Raw genomic sequence first — 8401 nt, 5'->3', positions numbered from 1 at the left:
CCTTTTCACCCATTGTACCACTTTTAGGATATGTCAAAAACTTGATGACAAAAAAAAGGGAAAAAAGTGATAAAATACAGGTAGTTCTCGACTTACAACAGTTCATTTAGTGACTGTTTGAAGTTACAATGGCACTGAAAAAAGTGTCCCCCGAGCCACAGCCGAGCAAGACACCTGCCTGCCCGCCCGGCGGTGCTCTTCCTCCTGGCTTTCATTGTTGTGAGCATTTCTGTTGAGGATTGGCAGCGAGGGTGGGGTGGGGGGGGTGTTTGGTTTTTATTCCCCCCATCTGCTGGGTGGTTGCAGCAGGTTTTGGTCACTTCACATGACCCTGGGACACTGTGACCCTCATAAATATGAATCAGTTGCCAAGCATCTGAAGGTAAATCACAAGACCCTGGAGAGGCTGCAACATTCCAGCTGATCGGTGCTTCTCCTTGGCTCAGCAGAAGTGTCAGGATCAGTGCCGCTTTCCAGCTGATCGGCACTTCTTCTGGGCTCAGCAGAAGCACCAGGATCAGCGCCGAGCTCCAGCTGGAGCCTGGTGCTGATCCTGGCGCTTCCGCTGAGCCCTGACAGTCCTGAAGAAGCGCCGATCAGCTGGAAAGGGGCACCGATCCTGGCGCTTCCGCTGAGCCCTGACAGCCCTGCAGCTCCAGCCGTCTCTCGCTCAGGCTTGTGCGGTGCTGCCACCGGTTCAGCTCATTTCCCTTCCCCGCTACCACTTTTCTAGGAAGTGGTACCCGTACCACAGGTGGTACCCATACCACTTGTTGAAAAGCCCTGGACTAGAAGACCTCCAAGGTCCCTTCCAGCTCTAATCTATTCTACTCCAAAAATGCCATGTACAGGTAATCTTTGACTTACAACTGTTCTTTTAGTGACCGTTCAAAGTCGTAACAGCACCGAAAAAAGTGACTTACGGCTGTTTTCACACTTATGACCATTGCAGTATCCCTTTGGTCACGTGATCAAAATTTGGGCACTTGGCAACTGGCTCATATTTATGATAGTTGCCATGTCTCGGGGTCAGGATCACTTAAACATGAGCCAGCCGTGTGCGGCAGCAGCCAAAAAAGTAAACACAATCCTTGGTTGTATAAACAGAGGCATAGAATCAAAATCATGTGAAATATTGGTACCGCTTTATAAAGCCTTAATAAGGCCACCCCTGGGATACTGCATTCAGGTTTGGTCACCACACTGCAAAAAAGATGTTGAGACTTTGGAAAAAGTGCAAAGAAGAGCAACTGAGATGATTAAGGGCCTGGAGATAAAAACATAGGAAGAACGGCTGCAAGATTTGGCTTTGGCTAGTTTAGAGAAAAGAAGGACTAGGAGTGACATGTTAGCAGTATTCCAATATTTGAGGAGCGGCCACAAAGAAGAGGGGGTCAACTTATTCTCCAAAGCAACTGAAGGCAGGACAAGAAGCAACGGATGGAAACTAATCAAGGAGAGAAGCAACCTGGAGTTAAGGAGCACCTTCCTTAACCAGTGGAACAGCTCGACTCCAGGAGTTGTGGATGCTTCATCACTGGAGATTTTTAAGAAGAGACTGGACAGCCATTTGTCTGAAATGGTATAGGGCCGTGGTGGGCATGCGCATTGTCGCCCCAGTCCTAGGCCTTCAGCTGGGCTTTATAAAACCTTTTCGCTTTAGGCCTCTGCTGCCGTGTGCAAAAAAAAAAAGGTTCAATCAATCAATTTCAACTTCTCACGGGAAAAAAAAGATCTCACAAAGTTGGAATTGATTGATTGAACTTTTTAGTTCCATCCAGTCTGCCATTACCACTGCAGCCATGCCCACCCAATGGGCCACACCCACCCAATGGGCCATGCCCACCCGGCACCCATAAGGGTTTTGGATTGCAGTTTGGGCACTCGGTCTCTAAAAGGTTTGCCATCACTGGTATAGGGTCTCCTGCTTGAGCAGGGGGGTGGTCTAGAAGACCTCCAAGGTCCCTTCCAGCTCTATTCTGATTGATTGATTGATTGATTGACTTGCTGACAAGCAAAGTCAGTGGGAAAGTCACATTCACTTAACAATCCTGTGAGTAACCTAACTGCAGTGATTTGCTTAAAAGCTGCTGTAAGAACGGTTGTAAAATGGGGCAGTGTCTCTCATACTAACAGAAATGTTGGGCTCAATCATGGCCATAAACCAAGGACTACCTGTAGTTGAAAGTATTAAAAGCACAAAAGGGTGTAAGATTAAAAATAAGGGCAATGCAAATAAACTTTCTTTACCAGATCTGGACTGCGAGACTCCAAATGAACCCTAGATGGCACCAGTGAGCCAGTTTTCCTGCATGAAGGGGTCACAGTGACTGCAGAGCAAAAACCTTATGATGTGAAATAGGAGTCCTGGCTTTCCGAAGGGTGGATCCTGGCCCTGGGGCAGCTGAGTCAGAGACCAGTTCCTCCCAGCAGGTGAAGGTAGAAACTTAAGGGAAGTCACCTGTGCTGTTTCTTCCCTAGATCTCACCTGGATCTCGGATGAGGAGCAGGGCAGCCGACAGACCCAGGACACAACAGCTGCTGCTACTCCTGTGCAAAAAGGCAATCAGATTTCTTGAGGAAGCAGAGAGTCAACAAACAGGTTTATTAATCTTTTTTTTTTTTACATGTTTGATTTGAAGTCATGAATCAAAGCCAGCTCCAGAATGAGCGCAATTTAATTTAGTTTGCTTACTCTAGATTTCTTTCCTGGCCTTCTTAAAACTAGTTCTTCTTATAAGCTGATTTCTGATTATTATTATTATTTTTCCTCTGAATACCCAGGCAGAAAAGAAAGTAATATGAGCACAGGCAGAGATTTTTCTCTCTAACTCAGAAGTAGAGTTTCAAACTCTGCTCTTTGTGTGTTCTTTCTGTCATATGAAACCTGAATATCGGACGCTGCCTTGCATGGCTCTGAGTCGGAAGCTCCCCCAGGACTTTAGCACAAAAACAATGTTTTTTTCTCTCCCAAACTTTAGCTCTAAAGGCAGAGAGGCTCCATTTTTTTGACCTTCTGCCAACAAACTCTGCAATGCCTCTGGGCTGCACCTCTTCATTAAAAAGGAAGTCATTGCAATATTTCAATGTACTGTCACTTCTGCAGCACCTGTTGAAGAGGTGGAGTTGCAACAGGTAAGCAATGACTTCACCTCACCAGGGGGTCCCCACGGCTGGGAATGTGACCTCAGCAGGTGAGGCATTTGCGCAATGAAGTCCTCAGCCCTGTTTTATCACTTACCCGTCTACCCCCACCTCGTTCATATGAATAAACAGGACATGGCAACTGTCATAAGTACAAGTCAGTTGCCAAGTATTTGAATAATAATAATAATTAATAATAATAATAAAGTTGGAAGGTACATTGGAGGTCATCTAGTCCAACCTCCTGCTCAGGCAGGAAATCCTATACCATTTCAGACACATGGCTGTCCAGTCTCTTCTTAAAAACTTCCAGTGTTGGAGCATTCACCACTTCTGGAGACAAGTTGTTCCACTGGTTAATTGTTCTAACTGTCAGGAAGTTTCTCCTTAGTTCTAAGTTGCTTCTCTCCTTGATTAGTTTCCATCTGTTGCTTCTTGTCCTGCCTTCTGGCGCTTTGTAGAATAGCTTGACTCCCTCTTCTTTGGGGCAGCCCCTGAGATATTGGAACACTGCTATCATGTCACCCCTAGTCCTTCTCTTCATTAAACTAGACAGACCCAATTCCAGCAGCCTTTCCTCATATGCTTTAGCCTCCAGTCCCCTAATCACCTTTGTTGCTCTTCTCTGCACTCTTTCCAGAGTCTCAACATCTTTTTTACATCGTGGTGACCAAAACTGGATGCAGCATTCCAAGTGTGGCCTTACCAAGGCCTTGTAAAGTGGTATTAATACTTCATTGACCACAGAAAGGTTATGTTAAAAAAACTAAGTCTCTTTTTTCAGTGCCATTGTAACTTTGAACGATCACTAAACGGACTATTGTAAATTGAGGACTAGCTGCAAAGCAGGCTTCCAAGCAAAAAAGAACTATTTTACTAAATTAAACCCAGATTGTATCCTACCTGGGGTGGGAGAATGCACAGACGGGCAGATTTGGGAACTGGTGTCCCAGCTCTTCAGAAACAAAATAGGAATTCACAATGAAATCTGATATTGATCATTTTCATGTCACTGTAACCTTTAGTTAGACAATAGCCCAGACTGGCTACTTCAGCCAGCAATTTTTAATAGGCCTCCCAGCTCTGTTTTACCAGCTGCTGCCTCGTCTTTTTAAACTTCTCGGCTTTAGGGACTAAAATGGACGTGCAAAGCCAGCAGCTGGGAATTTTGTACCTTATTCCAGATCAGGACTAACCACGCAAAAGTACTTGAAATTTGATGATGATGATGATTAATTGGGATGGCTTTTCCTTCGGTGTGTCTTTGTGTGCTTGACAACCAATTGCACCCAGGCCTAAATTTAACGGCAAAGTTGTGCTTTTTGGGGGCTGTGATGCAAAAGTGAATTTCAACCGAGTTCAGCAGAAGGATTTTGCTCATTTCTTCCTATTCCAAGAACTCTCCTAGATTTAAATTGCTTTAAAAACATGCTTCATATGTGTGTGTGTGTGTGTCCTATTGAAAAACAAACAATTAAAAACAGGCAAAGTTGAAAGATTATATATGTGTGTGTGTGTGTGCGTGTGTGTGTGTGTATTCTGAGGTTTTCGCGGGTGTTTGTATGTAGGTCTTTGGTTATTCGGGTTTTTTCCCACGTCAAATTGGAAGTGTCTTGGCGACATTTTGACGAAGTCTATTTCGTCATCTTCAGGCTAATGTTTTCGGCTTCGTGCTTCTAGGAGCAAATTGCAAATTGCTCCTAGAAGCACGAAGCCGAAAACACTAGCCTGAAGATGACGAATGAGACTTCGTTGAAACGTCGCCAAGACACTTCCAATTTGACGCAGGAGAAAACCCGAATAATCAAAGACCTACGTGTATGTATGTATGTATGTATGTGTATATGTATATATATATTAAAAAAGGGTGTCCTGTTGAAAAACAAACAATGAAAAACAGAGGCCAAGTTGAAAAGTTGAAAGAGATTGTCCAAGTCAGCTACTGAGATTATTTTATCTATTTTGTCTTTAAAAACAGCTAAGAGATTAAAAATTCTACTAGTGTAACTTGTACCTCAATGGAGCTTTTCTGCTAAGTGTCTTAGGTCACCCCATGTCTGCCCAGGGTGTGGTATGAACCTGGCATGATGGTTTATACAATCCACAATGGCTTTAAAAGACCACATGGGTCTCCAGGAAATGGGGAGAGGATTCATAAAACGGTTCACTCCCAAAAGGAAAGTAAAATGAATTCTTCTATTAATCTAGCAAATTCATACTTCATAATTGTTTGAAGCTTTGGAAAGTTCTAGGAGTGTATTTTCAAGCTTGTATCCTTCCTTTCCCACCCCAAAACCTTCAGGAATTGGTGGCAGTTAAATCAAGCAAAGAGACCTAAACCGATCTGGTTTAAATCCTTAAGCCCATTAAAAGATTTGGATGTTGAAAGATGGAAGCTCTGATTTATTTTTTATTTTTTTTCGCGGACACATCAGATTAAGCAGCGCCGTTCAAGAAGGTCTGCCAGCCCTTGTGTGATCCTTCCTCTCATTTCATCTTACAAAACCTCTTAAAGACTCTTCTTTCCTTCCTTTGGGAACACATAATCCATAACACATCAACCAAGCTCAGAGAATAGTGAGGACCCTAACTCTAATCCACTGCTCGATTAGGATTAACCAATTGGAGTCTCAGAAGATGTCCTGGAATCCCTTCTGATCTTTTCTCTAAGAGATAACGATGACTAGAGTTGTTATTTTTTAAAGTTAGCAAACATCATAGCCCTTTTTGTAGTTGGTGCTCAGACTGCTGTCTGGTGATATTTGTAATAATCTTATCACAGAAGCTGGTAATAGTCATAGGGACGGATGGGGGAAAAAATAGTTTTGAAGTGTCAGAAAAGCTTAGGGGGGTAGTTAGAATTGAGGGTGGGTTAGGAACTCACCGATTAATAATAATTTTTTACAAGAGGGAAGAGCCAAGATGATGAACAGGCAGCAAAGACTGTAAGGAGCTCCTCCAAAAGTAAAAGGTTTTATTTTATTTTATTCTATTTTTATTTTAACTTTTTAACCCCTTTTAAACCTTGCATTTTAACCTACTTTTAACCCATTTTAACCTATTTTTAAACCTGTTTTCACCCTGGTTTGACTTTTTATAAAAGTTAAAGACTTTTGAGGAATTATTTGAAACTTTAACTACTTCTGTGTTATCCCCCAAATAAAATCCAGCCGGAAAATAAGCCCTGGCTTGATTTTTTCCAGGATGCTCGTAATATAAGCCCTACCCCAAAAATAAACCCGTTAAGATTGGCATGCAGATGGATGCATGTAGTACCATATTTCCCCAAATATAAGACTTAACGACCGAGGCAGCATCCCCATGTGATAAAATTCAGATGTCTCGTATTTATGACGATGTCCCAGGGTCACGTGATTCACCTTTTGCGACCTTCCTGACAAGCAAAGTCAACGGGGGAAGTTGGATTCACTTAACAAATGGGTTACCAACTTATCCCCTGCAATAATTCGCTTAACGACTGTGGTCGTAAAAGGGGGCAAAACTCCCTGAACAAGTGTCTCGCTTAGCAACGGGACTTTCTGGGCTAATTGTGATCATAAGGACTAGCTGTAGTTTAAAATAGGTGATCTCAAATGAAAAATAAGCAGGGATCTACGGTTAGAAACAATAGCAATAAAAATACACTTTCTTTAGTAGACCAGGGTTGCAAGACTCCACGTGAGCACTAGATGGCAGCAGTGAGCCAGCTTTTCCTGCATGAACGGGTCACCGCTGACTGTTTGCAGAGCGAATTCAGCAAATGTTTTGCTTAGCGACAGAAATTCTCGGGTCAATTGTGGTCATAAGTCGAGAACTACCATTGTTTGATTGTTAGGATTTACTAAAATAGAAATTTAGTAAATAAATAAAATAAAGCAGGAGAGAAATCTCCCTGAGATTTTATCTTCCCAGGCTCCTGAGGGTTCACGGGGTTAGTAATTTTGCCTAAAGCAGCAGCTGTTTTGTGCTTCTGAATGCCAGACAGGAAGAATCTCTTGAAACTATTATGTCACTTAGAGCCGTGTTGCTTTATCTCGCCGATAAATACTAGACTTCCTTCTTGGCGTGGGGTGGCGGTCCACGTGCAGGAAGGCTGGGAAAGGGGTCATCCGTGGCCAGACGGGTTGCGAAGAGTGGAAAGTCCCTCTCTCAGCCAGGAAATAAGTTTGTTTTGATAGTAAGTCTTGGGTAGTCAGTAGAACTTTCTTGGGAGGGAAGGAAGGAAGGAAGGAAGGAAGGAAGGAAGGAAGGAAGGAAGGAAGGAAGGAAGGAAGATATGAGGGAAAAGAAGGAAGGAGGGAGGGAAAGGAAAGGAAGGAAAGGGAAGGAAGGAAGGAAGATATAAAGAAGAAAGGAAGGAAGGAAAGAAAAGGAACAAAGAAAGGCAGAGAGGGAGCAAAAAAAAGGAAAGGAAGGAAAAAAGGAAGAAAGAAAAAGCAAATAAGGAAGAAAGGAAGGAAGATATGAGGGGAAAGAAGGAGGGAGGGAAGGGAAAGGAAATAAAGGAAGGAAGAAAGGAAGGAAGGAAAGGAAGGAAGGAAAAGAGAACCAGAAAAAGAGGCAGGGAGGGAGGATAAAAAAGGGAAAAAGGAAGAAGGAACAAGAAGTAAATAAGGAAGGGAGGGAGGAAAGAAGAAAGGAAGGAAGATATGAGGGAAAAGAAGGAAGGAGGGAGGGAAAGGAAAAGAAGGAACAGAAAAAGGCAGGGAGGGAGAATAAAAAAGGGAAAAAGGAAGAAGGAAAAAAGTAAATAAGGAAGAAAGGAAGGAAGATATGAGGGAAAAGAAGGGAAGGAAGGAAAGAAAGAAAAGGAACAGAAAGAAAGAGGCAGGGAGGGAGCAAAAAGAAGGAAAGAAGGAAGGAAAAAAGGAAGAAGGAAAAAGTAAATAAGGAAGAAAGGAAGGACGATATGAGGGAAAAGAAGGAGGGAGGGAAGGGAAAGGAAATAAAGGAAGGAAGGAAGGACAAGAGGAAGAGAAAAAGGCAGGGAGGGAGGATAAAAAAGGGAAAAAGGAAGAAGGAAAAAAGTAAATAAGGAAGGGAGGGAGGAAGGAAGATGATGGGGAAAAGAGGAACAGAGAGAAAGGGAAGGAGGGAGGAAAAAGAGAAGGAAGGAAGGAAGGAAGGAAGGAAGGAAGGAAGGAAGGAAAAATCTCTTATATTTCATGCCCCAAATCCTGCTTGGTGACTTCTATGTAAATCAAGTTTACATAGGTTCTTTTAACGTGGGTTGCAGGTAGAACCTTATTTACTCTGA

The sequence above is a fragment of the Crotalus tigris genome, unplaced genomic scaffold, assembly GCF_016545835.1.
Source record: "Crotalus tigris isolate CLP2741 ecotype Arizona unplaced genomic scaffold, ASM1654583v1 scf7180000020588.15403103151:6194809, whole genome shotgun sequence".
Classification (NCBI taxonomy): Eukaryota; Metazoa; Chordata; class Lepidosauria; order Squamata; family Viperidae; genus Crotalus; species Crotalus tigris.
The sequence above is the reverse complement of the archived record's forward strand: the minus strand, read 5'-3'. Positions refer to the sequence as shown.